Source organism: Argiope bruennichi, chromosome 7, assembly GCF_947563725.1.
Source record: "Argiope bruennichi chromosome 7, qqArgBrue1.1, whole genome shotgun sequence".
Lineage (NCBI taxonomy): Eukaryota > Metazoa > Arthropoda > Arachnida > Araneae > Araneidae > Argiope > Argiope bruennichi.
The window spans coordinates 36,837,715-36,863,362 of record NC_079157.1 but is presented as its reverse complement, the minus strand read 5'-3'; the positions used below and the strand labels follow the sequence as shown (position 1 = coordinate 36,863,362).

Sequence of the window (25,648 nt, the reverse complement as noted above, 5' to 3'; positions counted from 1 at the left end):
GTAGATTTGATAAGTATAATTGAGAATAGTGACATTTATAAGCAAAGAATTGAGGTTGTGAAAAATTTAATTAAAGAGATTTCAGACGAAAGAAGTAAAAATTCTGATCAAGCCGAAAACGAAAGGCGTTCATTAGAACAAAAATTGGAGATTGAAAGGCTTTCGCTTTTGCGTGTAGAGAAAGAAATAGAGCTTTTAAAGCTCAAATCCTCATCGTGTGAGCTTAACGATAATGAACAGAGTTTTAGTTTAGAGAATTTAATTAAGAGTATCAAAGTTTTGACGATTCCTGTTCCCAAAAATGCTGAGTGTTTTAATCTCTTTTTCAATTCGCTCGAAAAAGCTTTCAAAACAAAAGGAGTTAGTGATAAATTTAAAGCGGAAATTCTATTAAATCTTTTAGGGGATAGAATTGGCAATTTAATGGTTTATATCAAAGAAGAAGAGTTGAGTGACTATGAAAAAATTAAATCTATTGTCTTAAAACAATTTCAACCAACTTATCAAGAATGTCTAAAACAATTTAAAAGTGCAGTAAAATTGCCAACAGAAAATTATGTGCAATTTGCTTCAAGAGTTAGATCTGTTTTTGAGTATTACATTCAACTTCGTAATGTGAATGATTTTTCTAAATTGTGTGAGTTAATGGTTTCTGATCAGATTTTTAGCACTCTTCCTCAAGATTTAAAAAGTCATATCAGTATTAAACAAGGAGAATCTGTTTTTAATGTGCAGGAATTAAGTAGAGAATGTGATTTATTTGTGGCTTCTAAAACCAAAACCAAAACTGAGTGCGTTTCGTTTTCCCGCGCATTCGTTACGAATAGAAATGAGCAAAGGAATTTCGGTAAAGGAAATTTTGAGAATCGTAATAGAAATGTTTCTAAAGTGTTCTTATCGAATACTAATTCTAAATGCGTTATGTGCCAGAACAACCACTCAATATTTAAATGTCAGGAATTTCAAAAACTTTCTGTTAGTGATAGAGTTGCATTTGTGAAATCCCAAAACTTATGTTTTAAATGCCTCTCACCAATATGCAATGTGAAAAAGTGTTCTGCAAGAAATTGTTTTTGTAATAAACCTCATAATAGGTTACTTCATTATCCCAGAGAGTTTGATCATTTCAGTGGGAGTGGTAAAAACGAAACTAGTACCATAGTTAATAAAGGGGAAAGTTCAACTTTAAACCCGGAAGTTAATTCCTTTTATCCAACTTCTTGCGCAACTAATGAAAATGTGCAATCGACATTTTCAGCTACGAGTACGGTTGAAAATAAACAAATGAGAACTGTATTGTTTAGCACGGCTAAATTTTATATTCGAGATAAATTTGGGAATCTGCAATGTGTTAGAGGGTTGCTGGATGTAGGAAGTCAATACGATATTATTACTTCGGAGTGTGCAAACAGATTAGGGTTAAAACAAGAAAAAATAAATGTAACAATTTCATGTTTAAATAATTCCTCAATGACTGTTACCAAATTTATTAAAGCTGAAATTTCAAATGCTGATAAGAGCTTTAAGCAAAATTTTGAGTTTCTTGTTGTAGATAAAATCACTGAGTTAACCCCAGTTAAATATTTAAATGTTAAAGAACAAATTCCTTCTAATATTAATTTGGCTGATAATTTTATGGTTCCCCAAAAAGTTGATTGTCTCCTAGGTGCTAAATCGTTCTATCATTTGTTGAGGCCAGAAAAGATCTACTCATCAAATGCAGAGTTGTTTTTTCAAAATAGTGTTTTTGGATTTTTGGCTTGCGGTAGTGTAATGGAATTTGATTCCCCAAAAATTCATTGTGGGTTAATTATTGATGAAGATTTAAACAATACCATGAAAAAATTCTGGGAACTAGAAACTGTTGAGTTAGAGACCCCTAAATCCCATGAGGCAAAAATCGCTGAGGAACATTTTGTTAAAACTCATTATAGAGAGCCTAGTGGAAAATATGTAGTCACAATCCCACTTAAAGAGGAACCTAGTTGTTTAGGCGAGTCTAAAAGTATAGCATTAAAAAGATTAAATTCACTTTGGAGTAAACTATCTAGTGATAAAACTTATTTAAAATTGTATGAAGAATTTATTAATGAGTATGAAAAGTTGGGACATATGAGAGACGTGACGCATGAGACAGAACCAGAAACAGTGTATTACATGCCCCATCATGGAGTATATAGACCAGAGAAAATGACCACTAAGCTTCGTGTAGTATTTAATGCCTCTAGTGAAACTACGAATGGAAATTCATTCAATAGCTTGCAAATTAATGGGGGAATTGTGCAGGAGGACTTAATTTCAATTATGATGCGATTCCGCAAACATCCATATGCATTTATTGCGGACATTGAGAAAATGTATAGGATGATTTACATTCATCCTAGTCAGCGGAACCTACAAAGAATACTTTGGAAGGACAGTGAGTATGGTTCAGTGAAAACGTTTGAACTGTCGACAATTACTTACGGTACTACTAGTGCCCCATTTTTAGCTACTCGAACGCTAATTCAAATTGCAAGGGATGAGGGACACAATTTTCCCCTTGCAGCACCCGTTGTTGAGAAAGATTTTTATGTGGACGATGTGCTATCTGGTGCTAAGACTTTACCCGTATGCATAGAGATGCAACAGCAGCTCACTTCCATGTTAAAACGAGCTGGCATGAACTTGCATAAATGGCGAGGCAATCATCCTCAGTTGTCTACCACTTCTGGATGCAACTACGACTTTGCAGACTGTGATAACAAAACTTTAGGTGTCACGTGGGACCATACTAATGACTGTTTTTGTTTTAAGGTGTCCATAACTTCAACGGATGTTCATACTAAACGAACAGTTCTATCCACAATAGCCAAGTTGTTTGACCCTCTGGGCCTCCTTGGTCCTGTGATTTCACTGGCCAAAATCTTTCTACAAAAATTGTGGCTTCTGAATCTTCAATGGGATGATCAGCTTCCTCCTGAAAATCATAGTGAATGGGAGAAGTTTTCAACCGAGTTACAGTGCATTAACAACATCAAGGTGAGCAGATGTATTCTTCCATTTTCCGACGTCGAAGCTATAGAGCTTCATGGGTTCAGCGACGCTTCTGAAGCTGCCTTTGGAGCTGTTGTGTACTGCAAATCCCAAACACCTGCTGGTGAGGTTGTTGTCAAGATGGTGGCCAGTAAATCCAGAGTGGCTCCACTGAAGAAGCTCACGATCCCGAGATTGGAGCTCTGCGCTGCTGTGCTGCTGGTGAAATTGATGCAGCGTATCCAGTCGGCTCTTCGACTGAAAGTGTCCAATATGTATTACTGGAGCGATAGTATGATTGTGCTGTCATGGATTAAAAAGGAGACGTCCCAGTTAGAAACCTTCGTGGCAAACCGTGTAGCCACACTTCAAGACCTTTTGTGTCAGGAGCAGTGGAGACATGTTTCCTCAGGTGATAATCCAGCTGATCTTATCAGTCGTGGTGTAAATCCGTCCAAAATGCTCGAGAGTAACTTGTGGTGGGAAGGCCCTGCCTTTCTAAAAAACAGTGAATATCCATGCAGAGAAATCTCTGACTCTGTGATAAAGGACGATGTAGACTGTGAACTCAAAAAAATTGACTGTGAAAGTGTTTTAGTTACTACATTGAACAATTCATGTGTTACTGATATTCTTAATTGTAGTAATAGTTATACTAAAATATTGCATGTAATAAGTTATGTTTTCAGATTTCTCCACAACTTGAGGAGTCCAACTGAAAGGAGACTGGGTCCCTTGAAAACAGAGGAAATTAGGAAGGCTGAAACCTTCATAATAAAGGAAATCCAGAGTAGGGAATTTTCAGAAGAGTTAAGGTGTTTAAATAAAAATAAACCTGTTCTTGACAAAAGTAAGATCAAATGTTTAAACCCCTTTTTAGATGAGGTTGGTTTACTAAGAGTCAATGGCAGAATAAGACATAGTAATGTAAATTTTAACTGTAAGTTCCCAATTATTTTGCCTAAAGGTCATAAATTAACTAAGCTTATTATTGAATTCTTTCATAAAAGATATTTTCATTTAGGCCCTACTGCTTTACTACATTATGTCAGACAACGTTTCTGGCCAGTTCAAGGTAAGGCAACGTGTAGGAAAGTAGTGCATGATTGTATTAAGTGTTTCAGAGTTAAACCCATAGGAGTTAAACAATTGATGGGCGATTTACCGAAAGAGAGAGTGACTCCTGACTTCCCATTTAATTGCTCTGGAGTAGATTTTTGTGGCCCATTTCTTGTGAAATATAAACATCAAAGAAAGGGCACTTATCATAATGTGTATGTCTGTTTATTTGTATGCTTAGTTACTAAGGCAGTGCACCTCGAGATGGTCACTGATTTAACATCAGATGCCTTCATAGCGTGTTTAAAGAGATTTGTGGCTCGAAGAGGTTTATGTTCGAAATTATTTTCAGATAACGACACAAACTTCATAGGAGCAAATAAGGAACTTTCTAAGTTATACAATTTAGTTGTAAAACCCGACGATAGTCTTGCTAGTTATTTGTCAACAGAGGGAATTGATTGGAACTTCATTCCACCTAGAGCACCTAACTTTGGTGGTCTCTGGGAAAGTGGAGTTAAAGCATTTAAATATCATTTCAAACGCATTTTAGGTAATTCCAAATTGAGCTATGAAGAATTCCTAACAGTTATTACGCAAATAGAAGGAATTCTAAATTCTAGACCACTTGCACCTCTGTCGTCCGATACCGATGTGTATGACGTGTTAACCCCTGCTCATTTCTTAATTGGCAGATCCTTAAATACTGTTGTAGAGCCAAATTTAATCGAAGTTAAAGACAATCGATTATCCAATTGGAAAAAACTGACAAAATTAATTCAAATGTTTTGGAGAAAATGGCATATACAGTATCTTAATAATTTGCAACAGAGGTCCAAGTGGAAGGTAGAAAAAGATAATGTAAAAATCAATGAGTTAGTGCTTCTTAAAGATGAAAACCTACCCCCTCAAAAATGGGCATTAGGTAGAATAATTGAGTGTTATCTGGGTGAAGATAAAAGGGTCAGAGTTGTAAAAGTTAAAACTCAATCTGGAGTTTATAAAAGACCCATTTCAAAAATTTGTATTTTACCTATTGATGTGTAATCTTATATTAGTGTTCTTTATTGTGTGATTAATGTTATTACCTTGTAATGTTTAAAATCTGAATTTGTGTGTTTTTATTCAGCATTGTGCATTGAATTGTGATATTCCATAGTTTTTCCTTGTGTGTGTGTGTTGACAACATTATGTCAAGGCGGGCGGTATGTTCCGACCTGTCACTGTGCTGCCCTCTTGCGGCAAAGGGAAAAAGACTTCAGTGTATCGTGTAGCGTTAGCGAGTGTGTGTGCGGTAGCAGGGCAGCGCCTGCTAAGCTATGATGACCAGAATAAAAGGAAAAGGAGTCCAAATTTATTCTTTTGTTGTGATTATTTAATAATGTGAGAGCTATCGACATAAATTTAGTGCATGTGTAATCAGGTTTAATTAATTTAATCAATCGATTTAATTAATTTAATGGATTTACAATTTTAAATTAATGCAAAGTTTGAGAGATATTTACAAATTTGGTGTCAAAACAACATGTTAAAATTTGTCTGTAAAGCTCGAGAGGTTCACAGACAGACTTAAATCCAAAAATGTGTTTTTGGACTGGAAAAAATCTGAAACGTGGGGATTTGTAAAAATCTTGCGTTTACAATGCGTTCTCTTTCATAGAAAGAACTTTGCATAAAAGAAAGCAAAAAACGGCACGAATCATTTCGAATTTAACACAGGAAGAAGATTCCGGATGTAGATTCATTGAAAACGAAATAAAATGAGTTGAGGGAAATCCATTTAAGATGGGTTTTTCATGATTGGTACATGCTGATATTTACCATAGAAGCAGGATTCAGGATATGTAAAAGTCTTTTGAAAATGAAATTGCATGAGGTGAAGGTAACACAAGATAGGATTTTCATAAATTGAACACTCAAAGCGCTTATATTAATCTCAAATACATATATCACGAAGATATGCTTGCATTTTTACTTTCTGATGCACAAAGTACTGGAAAAAAACCCAGCTAGTGTGGTCTCGCATAAAATTTCTCGTATTTAATCTAATAAAGTTGTTAACCCAGAGAACGCCTTGTATGGCTTTGGTGTTCAAAAATTACGAAATATTAATTTTGGCGTAAATTTAACTTTTCCAGAATCTATCGTGTCATCCTTGGCTAGGTACTTGACGATTATTGCCTGACATGCGGTTAATAGTATCCTAAAATCGAATTTGTGCTTTACATACAATTTTTCTAATAGATTGATACAAAAATTTGTCACAAAACTACATTTGTAGTAAAAAAATCACATACTAAATTTGATATATTTAAGTCAGTGCGTTTTTAGTTAAAGCATTTACATGTCTATAAAACTATAGATCAACAAACGTTCAATCCTTTGTTGGATTTTGCTCAAAATTTAGTCGGTGTCTAGACTGGCTGTACGCAAGAAGAAGAAGGTGTCTAGACTATAAATGTTTAATCTGCGTACCGAATTTTATCTATCTATTTATCTTAAATTATATTCAAGCAGCTGGACAGACAGCTTTCCACTCAGCGGATTTTGCACAAAATCTGATAAAAATCTATAAATTTAGTATAAAGACCGTATACCAAATTTCCACCGTCTACCTCAAATCGTTTATGAATTATCGTCCTCACAGACAGACGGACAATTTCCAAAAATGTGTTTTTCGAACTCAAGGAAGTCTAGAACGTAGAGTTCCGTCAAAATCTCGAGTTCGAATTTTTTTTATGATTACTATACTTTAAATATACCAAGTATAAAAGAGAAAGTAAAAACTGTAATTGTTAAAATATACTTACACCCTACTATGTATAAGACAAAATAAAAAGTGTAATTATCAAAAAATTCTATCTCAATATTTTGATGGAAAACTTCCACGTCTCGGATCCTTTAGATTCCCCCAAAACATTTTTTTTTAAAATTATGCCTATCTCTCAAACTCCCGATTTGTGTTTTAATCCTTATTGTCTTCTAGAAAACGTTGACTAGAACAAGTTATAAAAGGTATAACTATTAAAACCATCATTTGCAAAACATCAACCATCTGACAAAATTAAAAATTGGGAAAGGCTAAGTTTAAATGCGATTCTCTGTTATTCGATATAAGTTAATTATAAGCAAGCTCGGAGAATGAATCAAAGCTGGAAATTCCACCCATTTTCGATGAGTCACTTGAAATTCGATTTCTATCTACTATTACTTTCCTTTTGGTTAATTATTACTGGAATTCCCTTTAAAAGTCTGTTGATATTTTTAAATATTAGCATTCATTAATTCGGCAAGTCTTTGCTCTTGCATTCACCGCTTCGATGATTCCTAAATTTTTAAATTACTTAATTCGATTCTTCAGCTATTTTTATACAATAAAGAGGAAAATAAATTTTATTTACTATTTTTAAATAATTGGGAAGGAAAAAAACAAACAAACAAACTGAAATCAGCTATTGCAAATTTCAAGTTATCACGTGAGAACGTAATTATTTTTTAAGTCTTTGTTTGTCTTAATTAATTTAAGTCATTAACCAGTTTAAACTGGTTTGAAACAATCACGTGACTATCAGATTACGCAAGCGTCGATATTTAGAAAAACGATGATTTTTTTACATCTCGAAATCAGTCGAGCTCCAAAACTTTTTCTCGAAGCCAGATCCCCCCCCCCCCCCGAAAATCCGGTTTAAACTAGTTTGGAATGATCATGTGACTATTGTATTGCGCAGTCGTTAATTTTTAAAAAGCGATGTATTTTTTTCCCCTTTTTTTTCTCTCACATCTAAAAATCTTTTGAATACAAAACTTTTGCGTTCCTTCGGACGATATCTTCTTACGACCCTACCCTTTATTGGCCAGGAAGGAGAATTGGGTACATGGCGGATATTCACGCCAAAATGTAATTTTTTGTTCGCGATAAGTCTTCAAATGTGATAACCTTCTTTATTATTTTCTAATAACCCATGAGCGAAAAATTGCATCTGACGTATTAATCAAATATGCCAATAAATACTCTAACATGGCAAATAATTTATATGATGCAAAAGTTAAAATCTCAACGTTTTTTTTCTCATTTTCGTCTCGATTACATTTATAAATGGTTGAAAAGAGAAAATATCGTCATGAGAAAAGTTAATTTTGTGATTTTGGAATGAATCTTCATATTTCAGACTTTCTTGGTTCCGAAAAACACAATTTCTAAAAATATGATTGTTTGTCTGAGAATTTAACTCAAAAACGCTTTTAGCTAGATGAAAGTTGGTATATTGTCTTTATACCAAATTTATAAATTTCAATCGAATTTTGTGTGAAAACATCCCGAGTAAGTCAGTCTGCCTACCCGAATATAAGTTAACTACAAAGCGAAGAGAGCTAGATGGATTAAATCTGGTACAGAGTTTTAACATCTAAATTATAGATCCGTATTAACAGTGAAAGATGACCCAGAAATGGTTCTGTGCATTCTAAATACAACTAGTTAAATAAATGTAATTTGTTATGTGATTTAATTCTGTGATAAATTCTGGTTTCAATCGGATAGAAAAAAGGCGTATAAAATTTATATTCGGTTTTATTTACTATTATAAAAGTCATATATATTATGTATGTGATATTATATAGAATATTATTTATTATAGGGTATTATTTATAATAGTACATTATATTATTTAGTACTAAACGCTCTTGGCGACAGGTCTTTTCATCATAGATTTTTTTAGGTTATTAAATGATTAATACGGAATTATTTTTTTAAAATAAAATTCACCTTGGGATTTTATACTACTGAAAAAGATGAAATTAATTGAATAAATTTACTTTCAAATTAAAAAAAGTATATATTGAAAAATAAAATTGGTTTAGTTTAGTTTAGTTTAGTTTAATTATATTAACTCCCGTTTTAAAGCAACACTAGAGCTATTTTGGGACGGCTCTCGTGATTTTGAACCGTAATCAGATGACGATAATAACACCTGAGCTGGCTCTTCTTCTCCAAACTTCCACACCACACCAGTGAGAAATAAAAATGAAATACTATTACTGAGTTAATAACTGGCAAATGCACGCAATTAAATATTTTGATCGATGAGTTGAAATTCTATTATTTTACCCAATAGAATTTAAAATATTAAAAGTAAGGAGGAAAACGAACGAAAATGAAACTTATATCATTAAAAAGGCCATTTTTTTTAGTCTTAAGATAATACAAAGACCATTTTTGTAAAATAATTTTTTTGGAAGATATGGCCATATGTTTCCACAGTTAATATCATAACTGAAAACTACCGTGCAAAGAAACTTTTATGCCAACACCAGTATGGTTTTTCTGAGAAAAACAAATTAAATATATGAATTTATTCACATTTTTCGGAGAATGGAGTTTGGCAACCTCGCAATGAAATTTACTCTTGAGACTTACACAAATGTGCTGAATTAAGAATACCATATCAAAACTCTGATCACGTAATACCCTTTATTTCGAGATCAGAATTCTAACACAATGTGTTACAGACAGTAAAAGTGCATGAAAGTTAAAAGACACGCAGCGATCGATTTGCAGAAAATTTTGCAAACGCATTGTCCAGCTGATTCCCCATTTTAATTCTGTTTGTGTTCCATAGAATTCATTTGAGGATCGTAGATACGATGCAAATGAATTGGTCTCGATATATTGCGGAAACCAGTACCAAACTTTATCCCACATTTCTTAATAAAAGCGTTATCTCTCTCCTCCTCTTAGTATTAAAATTTTGAATAAAGAGCAAAGCCTTTAATGCCACGGGGGCCCAAATGTTAATTTTCTGAGTCTGGCATATCAGCTTTTTGTGCTTTATATTAAAGGGTGTCCGAAAATGAACGCAAGATTTGAATTTGCCACCATTCGTGCAGTAAAATGTTGGCGACACTATTAAAAAAAAGGAGAGCAGATAGTTTAGGTTTAGTAAAAAAAGGAGCGTTACACAATTTAACAACGTGTTTCCATTGTTGAATAATATTTCAAAAGTAATTAAAGTCTGGCGACCGCAATTTGAAAATTTGAGAATTGGCCCCCTATATCGTGTGATTTAACACCATTGGATTTCTTTTTATGGGGTTATTTGAAGTCAAAGGTCTAAACCACAATTTGAAAATTTGAGAATTGGCCCCCTATATCGTGTGATTTAACACCATTGGATTTCTTTTTATAGGGTTATTTGAAGTCAAAGGTCTAAACCACAATTTGAAAATTTGAGAATTGGACCCCTATATCGTGTGATTTAACACCATTGGATTTCTTTTTATAGGGTTATTTGAAGTCAAAGGTCTAAACCACAATTTGAAAATTTGAGAATTGGCCCCCTATATCGAGTGATTTAACACCATTGGATTTCTTTTTATGGGGTTATTTGAATTCAAAGGTCTAAACCACAATTTGAAAATTTGAGAATTGGCCCCCTATATCGTGTGATTTAACACCATTGGATTTCTTTTTATAGGGTTATTTGAAGTCAAAGGTCTAAACCACAATTTGAAAATTTGAGAATTGGCCCCCTATATCGTGTGATTTAACACCATTGGATTTCTTTTTATAGGGTTATTTGAAGTCAAAGGTCTATGCCAACAAGCCCACAAGCATGCTTGCATTGAAGGAAGAAATTCAACTCTGCATCATCGAAATTCAGCCACGTTTATACAAAATAGTCATGGAAAATTTCGACAAAAGGGTGCGTATGTGCCAGCAAAGCAATGGCAATAGTACATGGGCCATTTGCCCTATGTGCTGTTCTATACATAACCCTATCCTGTGCACTTTCAGATTCAAATATAGCAATTTAAAGGTAAAAAAACTGCTTTTTTTATTTAATTCAAATCTTGCGTTATAGCGTTGTTCTATCGTGTAACTCTCCATTTTTACTAACTCTAAACTATCAGCTTCAAACATTTTTTTTAATAAGATTGCCAACACTTTACTGCTCAAATGGTGGCAGATTCAAATCTTGCTTTCATTTTTGGACATCCTTTAGTATGAAGAAAACATGATATACACTTTGGATGCCTTTTATTTCCTCATATATGAAGTATAGAATTAGCAATTGTAAAGTTTTGGTATGGGCGAGGATAGAACCTGGGACCCTGTGGTTCGCAGTCCAGTAACATGACCACAATACAAAAGCAATTGCTCGTGTAGTGTAGCTGTTAACTGGCTTATAAGCTTTCACTACACTATGATAAAAAAATTCGAACTCGGGATTTTGACGAATCTCTACTTTTCAAACCTGCTTGTGACCTAAAAACACATTTTTTTTTTTGCCATTATATCTATCTGTCTGTGAAAAGGATAACTTAAAAACGCTTTGAGTCATATGAATAAAATTTAACAGATGAATTTATGACTAAGTATGTAGATTTCTAACGAAATCCAATCACAAAAAGTCTATCTGACTAGCAGTTTGAATACAAGGGAATTCGATAACTATAAAATGGAAAGAGCTAGATAGATAAAATTTGGTACACAGGTTTGGCATCTAAAATGTGGATTCTTGTCCAAATATGTCCATTTTGAACCAAATATGTTAAATGGTTGACCGTCTGTTGGTCTATACGTTTCCGTCCACTTAAATGCAATAATTCATAAATGCAATGATTTATGACAATGAAATTCGGTATGTCACCTTGTGTTTTTAATTATAATTCCGTGTTAAATTTTGGTATCAAACAATTTGCAAAAAGGCGTCCGAAATAAATGTTCCCATGATAGATTCAGTAAATATGCTACATTCATGACAAAAATCTATATTTTGTAACTATTGTTCATTAATGCCATACTACGTATTCGCAACCTTATACAAGTCCCACAATTTTATGTGAACGGGGGGGGGGGCGGGGAATAAATATTTTATTGCAGAGTGTCCGAGAAGGTTTAATGGAGACCACTCCAGTTTCAATTTCAACAGATTGAAATAAAAATTTGACTGAAATCTACAATTTTAGTAATAAAATCACACATCAAATTTCAACTCGCTTATTTTTAACCCGTTGACTTGTATCCGAATGTACAAACTGATGGACAGTGAACCTGTTGATGAGTAGGGTTTGAAAATAACATGTACCTATGTATTAGATGATAAAAATGTGTAACAAATTTTATTCACTTAGTTTTCTAAGTGTTATAGTTTTAGTATTCCTTTTTACTCAAGACAGAAAGACATAAACTTCCTGAGAATGAATGTAATTTAAAATCTGATAGAAATCTTTAAATTTTTTGTAAAGAACACATACGAAATTTCATTTATCTAGCTCAAAGCGTTTTTTAATTGTCAGGTCCGCATACAGACAAATGTAATCACAAAAATGTGTTCTAGGAATTCGGTTTGATTCGGGAAGTGAATTATGTGTTTAATAGTGTTTTGATTTGGGAAGGAATGGAATGAGGAGATTCGACGAAATTTCGAGTTCGAATTGGAACGATTACAATATTTTCTCTAAGTATACCTCATATACGAGTTAACAAAAACTGCAAAATAACGATCATTTAAGAAAAGACTATAAGCTAAATCTAATGGAACTTATATAGAATTAATAGCAAGTTATGAACCTTCATTCTAACAAATCAGTAATCAATTTGCTTCAAAAATTATTTCAAGCATGAAACTGAGGAACTGGACGCATCACTTCGATATCAGTGAGACAATTTCGATGCAGAATACGATTAATGTATCGATTATGCGATCTATGAAACCAATGAAAGGCAAGAAACTTTGCTCTTTTAAGAGGATCAAGATCTGAGAAAAACTAAGTGAGAAAGGGGGGGGGGGGATCTTTCTTAAGCATCCCCAAAATGCTCGATTCGATTCAGGTCCTGATAACAAGTTAGCAACTATTTGTATGGAATTGTACTCTTCTGAAGATAATCAACGGTGGGAGGTTACTGATGTCTTGTAAAAAGATTCACTGCAACATTGTTATTGAGAAATAAGTATCAAGGATAGCCATTTTATAGATTTAAATAGTAATTGGAAGCAGCAGGATGTATCTATTTAAGAGTAAAGATATATGTATCTATTTAAAAAAAAAAACGTATGTGCATCTATTTAAGAGCAAACAGGTAGTGATTCTTCTATTTTGAAGGTCTTTAGTCTTGTTCCTAAGACGCGTGACTTGGCAAATACCGAGTTAACAGCTTCTTGTCAACATACTGCCAGACGATCTCCCTCGATTTCAGTCCTTGCGTTATTCATCACTTTTTTTCTTATAAATTATCCCTACTTATAATAAAAGTGAGTAAATAACTTTTAAAAAAAGTGAGTAAATAACTTTTTACTTTCTCGAGTATGAAGAAGTGAGAAAGTATTTGAATCTCAAAAAATTCGAGCTCGAGATTTTGACGAATCTCCATGTTAGAGAGATCTCTAATTTCGAAAAACACATGTTTGGAAAATATCTTGTCTATCTGTCAGTGACAGCGATAACTCGCAACCGCTTTGATCCAGATAGATGAAATGTGGTATACGGTCGTTATGTCAAATTTGTAGATTTCTATCAAATTTTAATCAAAATCCATTTGGGGAAAACTGTCCGTCCGGCTATTCAAATATGAGCTAACACGGTAACTATAAAACGAAGAGAGCTAGATAGATAAGATTTGGTGCAAAGATTTAACACCTGTAATGAAGATACTTATCAAATTTTGAACGAAATCCAAATAAGGATTGACTGTTTGTCGGTCTATATTTTCAGAAACATGGAAACGCTATAGTACAAAAACGCAATAACTTAAATATATTAAATTTGGTACAGGACAAAAACGCAATAACTTAAATACATTAAATTTGGTATAGTACAAAAACGCAATGACTTAACCCTTTAAAGGGCCATTTTTTTCTAGTCATATTATGTTAAAATATTTTTAGGATCTAAATTAGAATAAGAAAAGGGATTCATTTAGCTTATTAGATAAATTTAATTTGATTAATTAATTAATTTAGTTAATTAATAATTAAGTAACAAATCAAGGCACATCATTTTGTCTGAGATAAAGAGCTGAAGCATCTAAGTTTCTGTCTTTCTAAAAAAGTTTGTCAGAACTTATGCCAACCTACATAATTTCATACAAAGATTGATAAATTTGGTGGGAAGCATACTTCCCACGGCCCTAGAAAGGGTTAAATTTGCATTCTTTTATATATTAAATATTTTTATATATTAAATATATTAAATTTGGTATAGTACAAAACGCAATAACTTAATATTAAATTTGGTATAGCACAAAAATGCTATAACTTAAATATATTAAATTTGGTATAGTACAAAAATGCTATAACTTAAATATATTAAATTTGTTATAGTACAAAAACGCAATAACTTAAATATATTAAATTTGGTACAGGACAAAAACGTAATAATTTAAATATATTATATTTTCTACAGTACAAAAACGCAATAACTTAAATATATGAAATTTGGTACAGTACAAAAACGCAATATCTTAAATGTATTAAATTTGGTATAGTACAAAAACACAATAACTTAAATATATTAAATTTGGTATAGTAATAAACGCAATAACTTAATAATATATTAAATTCGGTATAGTACAAAAACGCATTAACTTAAACACATTAAATTTGGTATAGTACAAGAACGCAATAACTTAAACATATTAAATTTGGTATAGTACAAAAACGAATAATTTAAATATATTAAATTTGGCATAGTACAAAAACGCAATAACTTAAATATTTTAAATTTGGTATAGTACAAAAACGCAAAAATATATTAAATTTGATACGTGATTTTGTGACTTTAAATGTACTTTTGTGGCAAATCTTTGTTACAATCGGTTGAGAATAGCGTTCTAAAACGATTTTTGGATACTGTTAATGCATGCCAGGGATAAATCGCCAAACAACTCGCCAAGATCAAACGAGAGATTCAGTAAAAATACTAAATTCATGTCAAAGATCAACATTTTCTAACTATTGTACACCAAAGCAATGCAAGGTTTTCTTTGCACTGTTCAAGATTCATAATTTTTTTAGGGGTTTAAGGAAAATACCTTTATTAGAGAATATGCGAGAAAGTTTTTGTGAGTTCACTCCCACCGATTACTCTCTTATATGCAAATTTTAAAAAAACGTAAAAAATTCGATTTCAATTTTTGACGAACTTATGCAACATATTTCCCTCCATTCCAAAAGGAAAAATGGAATTATATGTTTCAATCAGTTTAAATACAAATCAAAAACAAAAGAATCTAGATGTTTGACATAGCTTTTTTTTTATTTCATAATTGTAGTTTTGCATATAAAATCTGCCAAAAGGTAGCAAGCATTTAAGCAAGCAAACGTAGTATAGGCAGTTACATCATTAGGACGACATCAAATTCCAGACCAAAATCCATCAACTGTCTGTTCATTTATCTGTTTCGATTTCTATAAAAGCGATAACTCATTAATGCATAAATACGACTGATTTGATTTGTTTGAAATTCGTTGACACTCAATCATTTTGATGACAAAACTGATATATTGTTATGACCAGACATGAATGTTAGAAAGATGAATTTCAGTACATAATCTGTGTATCGAAATTGCTGATAAAGGTCAAATTTGAGAGCTAATTCCTCAATATGTCAGTGCACATGTAAATACAGAAAATCAAAAATATAAAAAAGCTAGATAAGTGAAATTTTGTAATTTATTTTTTCATCAAAATTTCACAATTAAAATGCTTTAATAATTAAATTCTACTTAATCGTTTAACAGGAAGAGAACCAAAATGCATACTGATTTCTTTGAACTGTATTTTAAGAAGTTAAAGTAAACGGTATTGTATAGGAATACGAAAAAGTATTGGAAAAACACATTTTCTGTTATTTAAGGTAAATATATTGTTTTATTAATAGTATATTAAGCATTTATTTAACTTGATTTGTTTCATGTTTACAAACATAGAATTTTGTAATTGTCTAATTACATCCTAATACATCATATTTTTGAAATTTTGCACAGTTATAGGTTCACTATAATAATGCATAGTTTTAATATTAACAGAAGTTACGTATCAATTAGTAATTCATTATTCGAAATTTTGTACAGTTATAGGTTCTCTATAATAATGCATAGTTTTAATATTAACAGAAGTTACGTATCAATTAGTAATTCATTATTCGAAATTTTGTACAGTTATAGGTTCTCTATAATAATGCATAGTTTTAATATTAACAGAAGTTACGTATCAATTAGTAATTAATTAAACTGACACCTGGCAATGAGCTTGAGAAAAAAATATAAAGATGAAAAAAAAGGAAAATATTTTGCAACATAAAATAATTTCTACTGTTTACATTCTTCCTACAACTTAATTATGTGTATAAGTTACAGATATTTAAAAATTGCTATTTAGCAGTATTTATTTTTGGTTATTTTCTATAATTCCTAACCTTTAAATAAAAATCTGATGTTGTTTCTTATGCCGCCATTACGAGGACATCGATTTGAGCCGATAGGAGAGCATCTCTTGTTTCACCAGGACCAACTTTGGCCAAGAACATGACTTCACCACTCACGCATCACTTAATCGCTCGCACAACCCCTTTTTAAAGGAGGGTACATTCACACATCTCAGAGATAGAAATAGAAGAACCATGCAGGAACCGGGATTCGAACCCACGACGCCCAGATCACGAGGAAACACGTTACCCCTATGCCAGGACGCCGGTAAATACAAATCTTTATTCATCAATTTAGACTTAAGAGTCATGTTAAACAATATGTCATGGCAATAAATAAATAAAATACAAAATAAATTAAATTAAAAAAAGAAAGAAAGGAAAAATCTTCTGCACTATATAAAAATTAAAAGTTTTTCAGTATTTATATCGATGAGAAATAATGGCAATATAAAATTTCCAGTATTAACAAAGAAAATTCAACAAATAAAAATCTTCAACAGATAATAAGTTGCCGATTCTTTATAAAAACTTTTCAACTTAACGACCATGTTATTGAAGCCCAAAAGGAAATTGAGCACCAATTGTTTTAAATGGAATTGATACTTGAAAATGAACAGGAATTCTTTAGACATATCTCTAAATTAGTGTTTCTAACTAAGAAGTGAAACACACACACACACACGCAGTACAGATCGACAGACAATCAACCTTTTGCTGAATTTGTTGGATCGTTTTGTAATTATCGTGTTAACAGCCAGACCGACGGACTTCCTCTGAGATTTTAATCAGAATTTGAAAGAAATCTGCAAATTCGATTTAAAGATCGTATATCAAATTTCAACCGTCTAGCTGAAATCGTTTTTGAGTTATCTTTGTCACGACAAATAGATAGACATTTTCCAAAAATGTGCTTTTATAACTCACAGAGGTCTAAAACTTGGATATTCATCAAAATTCCGAGCTGGGATTTTTTATTATTACTGTACTTTCTCTATACAATGTATACGAGAGAATAAAAATCAATATAAATTTTCCGAATTGGTAGCATGACTGGTAGCATTATTCAATGACGATAATCATACTTTAAATGCGCATTCGGGACGGATCAACAACTTGTTTTTCAGCAAAAAATCGATTAATCGATAACAAAAACAAAAAATTTATATTATTTGTGGTGTTTCACTAAGATTAGAATCATTTACCAGAAAACTAAACCGAAAGTTCGGGTGACATGCAACGTACGCGCATCTCGTTAAATTTCAATTAGCATTCATTATTTGGATGCAAAACTGTTCCTCCATTTTAGCATGGTGGAATGCTACCGCGTGTCAACGTAACACGTGGAGCGTCTTCAATCTAGAAACGTGCAGAGCAGCAAAATATATTTTTAGCCCGGGGGAGTATTTTCTTCTCGACTTTCTCGTAATTACACAATATGGAGTGTTTTGTTTTTAAGTTTCGTAGTATTGAGATGTGAGCCGAATATGCATTTTGAGCTTTTTCCATAGATCGGCTTAGAGATTCCATTATTAAAATGGGCAATCTTGGCTCAAAAATTATATATTATAACTCATCCATTTAGCTTGCTGTGGATGATTTATCTTTTTATTTTCTCGTATGCAATGAAACCAGAGGGAGTGGACTCCAGAAAACTGTCTCGCATACTCTCAAATAAACTCATGCCAGAAAACACCTTGACGTACTATAGTTCCGAAATATTAACCTTTGACGTGAATATTAACCTTTACTGAATCTATTGTGTGATCTTTGGCGACTAATCTCTGTCATGCGATCGAAAGTACCTAAAAATCGAGGGCCGTGGTGGCCTGGTGGTAAGGTCTCGGCTGGTGAACCGTAGGGTTTTAGGTTCGAGGCCCGATTCCACGGAAGAACCGTTGTGTAAGGGGATCCATTGAACCTTAAATCCGTCAGGGTTAAACGTCCACCCGGTGGTGTGGTGAGGTGTGGAGATGGGGGTGCCAGATCAGGTGTCATTCTCGTCATCTGACCGCGGTTCAAAATTACGATGTTCGTCCCAAAATAGCCCTTGTGTTGCTTTACAACGGGACTTTAATATAACTAACTAAACCTAAAAATCAAATTTGCGTTCCAGATGCATTCTTACCAGCCAAGTGACAAAAAAAAAAAAAAAAGTGACGAAAAGCTACATTTAAATTCGCAAAATCGTGTACTAAATTTAATATATTTAAGTCACTGCATTTTAGTTTATTGGATTTACATATTTCTGAAAGCACAGACCAACGAATGGTCAATCCCCTGATGGATTTTCCTCAAAATTGGGTAGGCATCCATACTAAATCTGTGTACCAAATTTCATCTATCTAGCTCTCTTCGTTTTGCAGCTACCATGCTGACTCGAACAGCGGCAGAGAGACTTCTTCTAAACGGATTTTAATCAAAAATCGACTGGAATCTACAAATTTGTATTTAAGTCTGTATACCAAATTTCATCCGTCTAGCTCAAAGCGTTTTTGAATTATATTTGTCACAGACAGACAGAACGGATATTTTCCAGAAATGTATTTTTCGAATTCAGGAAGTTCTGAAACGTGGAGATTCGTCAAAATTTAGTTGTTTTAGTCAAATTAGAAATCGTCAATATTTTTGACGATTTCTATAATTTTTTTTTCTATACTTCGTATGCGAGATAGTAAAAATATTGCAATCGCCAAAAAAATTCGATCACGTAATTTCAAAGAAATTCGACGTTTCAAGGCTCTCTGAGTCAGAAATCACATTTCTGTATTATGTCTGTCTATGAGTATGATAATTCTAATCCGTTTTGTGCAGGACGGATGAAATTTGGTATACAGGTTTAAATACAAAATTTATAAATTTCGATCAAATTTTGAATGAAATCCATTGATCAGAATTTTATCTGCATATCCGAATATAAGTGAACATAATAACTACAAAATGAAGAGAGCTAAATAGATAATTTTTGTAACAAATTTGGAATCAAATTTGTCAAGGAGTTGACCTTTGTCGGTCTGTTCTTTTATAAGTATGTAAGCGCGAAAACTCAAAAACTCAACGATTTAAATGAATTTCATTTGGTACGTGATTCTGTGATTACGGTTCAGTTCAATTGTAGTTTCAATCGACAGGGGCGAAGGACATTCAAAATACATATTCGGTTCCCTGGTACTTGTGTATTAACCGCATCTAAGAGATTAATGGCCCAAACAAATTCGTCAAAATTCGCACGCTATTAAGCTATTTCGTAATTATTGTTCGCTAATGGCATTGAGATCTAAAACATAAGTACATTTATTACATAATAAGGGGGAAAATTTCAAGGTGACTTCTCCCCTGTTTGAGTAATCCTATTCACATGCAGACGGATGTACACATAGATTTCTAATTCATTGATTTCGCACAAAGTTTGACGTAAAATAAAATATCTCATTACTCGCACCAAATTAAGTGGCAATTGCGATATAACGGCATGTTCTCAAGTTTATAAATACCAAAATTAAGCTGCTGAAATGAAATCAATTAATAAATTTATTTGGCAACACTATGAATTTTCAAAAATCACACGAAAAGATCAAAATATAGAATATTCTTCATTAAATTCATTTATTATAAAAAAAGAATCACATTTAATAATGTTTTTCTTTCTACATTATGCAAATTTTGTTCCTTGGAAAAAAAATATTTTTCAATTTTTTATAATATTGTAATTAATTTTATTATTAGGTTATCAATTATTCTGAATCGTCGGTTTATTTCGTTATTAACTCTTGGTTACATCTATAATGTTTTAGAATTTATATTAAAAATCAGCAGGTGTTATTTTTATTTACTTCCTATTTCGAGAATACGGTTAATTTTAGATTTATCTTCGTTGTACGGTAGAGGAATTGAGTAAGCATTTTGCACTTTTTTCCGTTGATCGATTGAATATAAAATTTCATACTAGACTTTTAATATGGACATCATGAACCGAATTCCATTGATCTAAGTTCGGTATGTTTTTTATTATATCTGGAAGACCGAGCTTAGGTAGGCAGTGAGTGCTTTTTTCTTTTCTTTTCTTTCTTTCTTTTTTTTTTTTTTTTTTTTTGAGGAAAATATTTAGTTACAAATCATATACTCATTACATATGAATATTTTTCTATCATATTTACATATTAGCTGGTCATTTAAATTTAAAAAAAATCATGAATGCATTTATTTTAACCCTTTCTAGGGCCGTGGGAAGTATGCTTCCCACCAAATTTATCAATATTTTTATGAATTTTTATGTAGGTTGGCATCAGTTCTGACAAATTTTTTTAGAAAGACAGAAACTTAGATGCTTTAGTTCTTTATTTTACACAAAATGATGTGTCTTGATTTGATACTTAATTATTAATTAACCAAATGAATTAATGAATCAAATTAAATTTATCTAATAAGCTAAATGAATCCCTTTTCTTATTTTAATTTCAAGCCTAAAAATATTTTAACATAATATGACTAGAAAAAAATGGCCCTTTACAGGGTTAACATGTTATTCGAGAAAATCTGCTATAATATATTATCCATTTTCCAGCTTATCTATCGTTACTTATATTCTGAACTTACACTCAGTTTTAGCACAGAAAAATCAGGTCCGAAATGCGCTATATGGCATTGTCAGTATGAGAGCAGATAGAAAAAGGCTCTAATATTTAGTTATAAAAAATGTTTTGTGTTGTGTAAAGTCGCTTTTTTTTCAGGAAAGACATCCATATAGATAAACTTGAAAAGCAAAACTGTTAAATATAAATGCGCAAGTAAAAAAATAAAGCAAAAAGCACGGCTCGAACTGATTACCCGCAACACAAGTATCATCCATGTTGTTCTGACCATTATACTGTACTACCCACACTTCGAAGCTGAAATTGAATATACGCATTCTAATAGTTAGTTCGCGTTAGTAAAATTACGTTTTTTCACGAAGTTTAGTTTAGTTTAGTTATATTAACGTCCCGTTGTAAAGCAACACTAGGGCTATTTTGGGACGGACCTCGTAATTTTGAACCGCGGTCAGATGACGAGGACGACACCTGAGCTGGAACCCCCCTCTCCACACCACACCACACCAGGATTTTTTCACGAAAGATATATAGATAATAGATATATAGATAAACTTAAAAAGCGAAACTCTAACGGCTAACCATTTCATCCAAATCGTTAGAGCCGTTTTCGAGATACACGAAATAAATTTATATTAAACATGAATGGCCTATTTAAAGTTATAAGATGTAAACAGGCTGACAAACTTAAGGTAAATCAAATTCGTTAAAATTTAACAAAAATATGCTATTTTGGTAAAAAGATTATATACCAAGTTTCATCTGTCTAGCTCATTGCATTGTTGATATATGGTGACCCAGAGACAATTTCAAAAGACAGTTTTTTCGGATTTATAGTTCTCTATTCGACTTCTAAAATATTGACATTAATCTAAAATCGCGAATTCGGACTTGTTGAAGAATATAATAGTGTCGTTCCATATATAAAAAAGTAAAATAAATAAATAAAAAAATAGGGCATTTAACTAAAAAAAATTAAATTTTCAAGGAAAAAAAAAAGCCGAAAATGAATTGACATCTTCCCGAAAAATGTATTACTTACTTTATAAGAAATAACTTATAAAATGTATTATTTTCTTATCTCTAACCTAGAAAATTTTTTTCACGCCTTTGCTAAAAGTCTCCACTATGAGTTATCACATAATACAACACCCACGCAAAATGCTCCTTAAAATTTTCCACTCGCCAATCCTTTTCAGTTGAAAAACAGTCGCTATCTTTATTGTGCATATATATGAGCATGAAAATAGGTAACCAAATGAAGCATTAGAGATTAGATAAGAAAATAACGGATGCAAATATTGATACTTAGAGAGCTGGGATGAAATCTTCTACTCAAACTATTTTTAAGAAGTTTCAGTATTCAGAAGACTCATAATTTTCAAGATGGCATAGAGAATATTCATTGAAAATTTTTACAATTTTAAATAAAACAGATATTTAAAATTTTAAATACAACAGATATTTAAAATTTTAAATACAACAGATATTTAAAATTTTAAATATCTAGCAGGTTTAATTCTAAATAGTAAACCGATGATTTTTCTCTGTATTTTTGGCAATAATAACAATTGCAATAATAATAATAATTAAACTCGAGAATTTGAATCTCCACGTTTCAAACCTATCTGAAACCGAAAAACCAAAAAAAAAGAAATAATATATGCCTGTGAACAAACACGATAACTCAAAAAGACTTTGAGCTAAATCGAAGAATTTTGGAAGACAGATATATTATTGCATTTAAAAATTTTAGATTAAAGAAAAATAATCGCTTTTAAAAAAATAAGTATTTAATCTCGACTTCAGCAAAATATACTGACATCTTTTTACGTAACCAATTTGAGAACTTTGGAATTTTTAAATTGCATCTTCTTCGCGCGCATAAGATTTTAAAATATTTTGCATGAAATAAATACAACTTATAAATCCGAAACATCCAAAATTGTTTAGAGAAACACGAGTAGCTCTTCTTAGAGATATATTACATTTGACATAGTATCAACAAATTATTTCAAAATAAATATTTCCAAAGAATTTTAAATAATACAAGCAAATATTTTCAAATATTATTCAAAATCAAACAGACATTTATTATTGACTGAGTATATAAGTGAAATAATTTTTAAAAAAATAAAAATCATACAACATGATTTTGTTGATCAAACAAATTATTTTTAGACATTTACACTTTATTTTCAATAAATAGCAAGTACTTTTACTTTTTAAAAAGTCACTATTGCTCAGTTTAACTTCATGAAAAACTCATATATATATATATATATATATATATATATATATATATATATATATATATATATATATATATATATATATATATATATATATATATATTAGTAACAAGAGCGACTCCAGCGTTTTATTGTTTTTTTTTCCTAGCCATGCTAAAAAAATCATTTTCTATAAATATATTATACATTCGTTTTTTAAGGTTCTTCTTAGTTTTTAACTATATCCGTAACTCCGTAGTTTTCACTTAATTTCTTCAGCAACTTAGTAGGCTTACAATAAATATTAATTATTTTAAAGTTTTTTAATCTTTATTTTATACTGAAATATCACAATGTCTAACAGAAGTCTGTCCATCCGTCCACTTTCATGTGAATACGATAATTCAAAGCCACAAATAGATAATTAGATGAAATTAAGAATGTATATTTGCCATTAGAATTGTAGATAGGTATAAGATTTTTTACCTATTCCATCAAACGGAATGTCCATCAGTTCATCAAAATTGTAAAACAGTATCAAATTTTGAAACTATTCAGTGTCAATGAAAATATCAAAAATGCTCTATAAAGCGCCATACTATGTTAATAAACGAGAAAGTCGGGGAAAAAATACTCCAGTTGATTATCAAAAACAATATCTTAAGTAAATAAAATAATTGAAATAACTTTTAAAAAATAAATTTCATAATGAAATCTATGAAAATTGGCAGATTTATATAAATGAATTTTTAATCGTCATAAAATCTTCAAAAGGAACTGAATAAGTTGAATACATTTCTGCTTTTAGCCAAAATTACAATTTTTTTAAAAAAAGTTTTTACCCAATACTTCAATAAATACACTCTTCCATCTCTCATGAGCAAGGTTTAATAAAAATGCTTTTAAATAAATATTTTTAATTTATCGTTTTCATGTATCCTTAATCGAAGAATAATTTAAATTGTTTTTACAGAACTTTATACCAGAATAAAGATACAGACAATAATTCTAATTCATCGGTAAATCAATTTTTTTCCCTTCTAATTTGCAGTTTTTTATAATAGAAATTTAATTTGCTTTATTTGAAGTATAAAAAATGTAAAGTTTAAATCTTGTGATTGTTACATGAATAATTTTTTAAAATTCTTAATCTGCTCGAGGATTTTTTTTTACTGTAAAATGCATGCAATAAAAAAGTAATAACACATTTCTCATTACTTCAAATGCTTATCTTACTGTTTATTTTGAAGTTTTATTCAACTGTTTTAATTTAAATATTGTAACTGTTTGCCTATTAAAATAATTTATTTTGAACTTATAAGTAAAGAAACTTATTAATTATCGTTATTATTACTTATTAGAATTACTGCTTACTTATTAATAGAGTATTGTTTATTAAATTAGTTAAATATCAAAAAATAAATCTTTACCGCCATTTTTTTTAACTTCAAAAATTATCGTTTTTTCTTTTTATTTTTCATTTCATTTTTTTTTTTTCTTCGCCCGAATTTTTGGAAAAAACAAACTTTTATTATTTTTTTCAGCATCAATTTGGTGATATTCTTTTGATGATGTAACAACCATCGTTCAAAATAAAGAGAGAAATATCTCGAGTAAGATAAATGAAGACCGGAAATTCATTAAGAATGAATTACATTCAATGAATATCAACTTCCTCGAACGAGCACAAAAGTATTACGGCATCGTCATTAATCTTCCGGCCGATCTAATGGGCACACTTTGAGTTCATCATTGTTAGTTCAAATTTTGCGCCAGACCGAGATTCCAAACAATGCAAAATTTTATGGCTGCTCGGTGACATTTTATTCGAGATACATTTATGTTGCAGTTATATACCTTCTTCTGCAATCTTACTGTTGAATTGGAAAACAGGTAAAAGATAGAATAAGAAAATATTTAGACAAACCTGTTAAGTTCGAATTCATCCCACATCTACGCAAGCTGACTGGAACAGAAATCCACTCGAGACCTGCGTAGAACAATTCCCGAGGCACAATAGTTCTTCCTCCTCATGGAACCGAGGAAGTCGTACCTAGTCGCGCAGGTGGATAACGGATGTCGAATCCGGTTACGTTTTCGCAACTAATCGCCAAGCTGAAAGGAATCTCGCCAAGCATTGCGCCACTTTTGAAGCCAAGTGCTTTAAACCGAGATCATTTGAAAACTCACTTTATCCTTCGAGATTTGTAATTTGTAAAGATGCAAGTTAGCTTACAATGCTATGTGCTTTTATTTATTTGCTCCAATGTTTACAATCAAATGCGTTGCTTTTGAATTTCAGTATTTTTGGGTTGATTTTGATACGA

General features: G+C 31.5%; 1 protein-coding gene across 1 annotated transcript in view; it reads right to left on the bottom strand.

The window, feature by feature from the left end:
* Positions 1 to 25,381, bottom strand: part of LOC129975697 (solute carrier organic anion transporter family member 4A1-like) — a 90,094-nt gene extending 64,713 nt beyond the window's left edge. Inside the window, exon 1 of the mRNA XM_056088832.1 lies at positions 25,249 to 25,381. The gene's annotated coding sequence lies outside the window, so the exon portion shown is untranslated. The remainder of the gene's footprint in view (positions 1 to 25,248) is intronic.
* Positions 25,382 to 25,648: the final 267 nt, after the last annotated feature.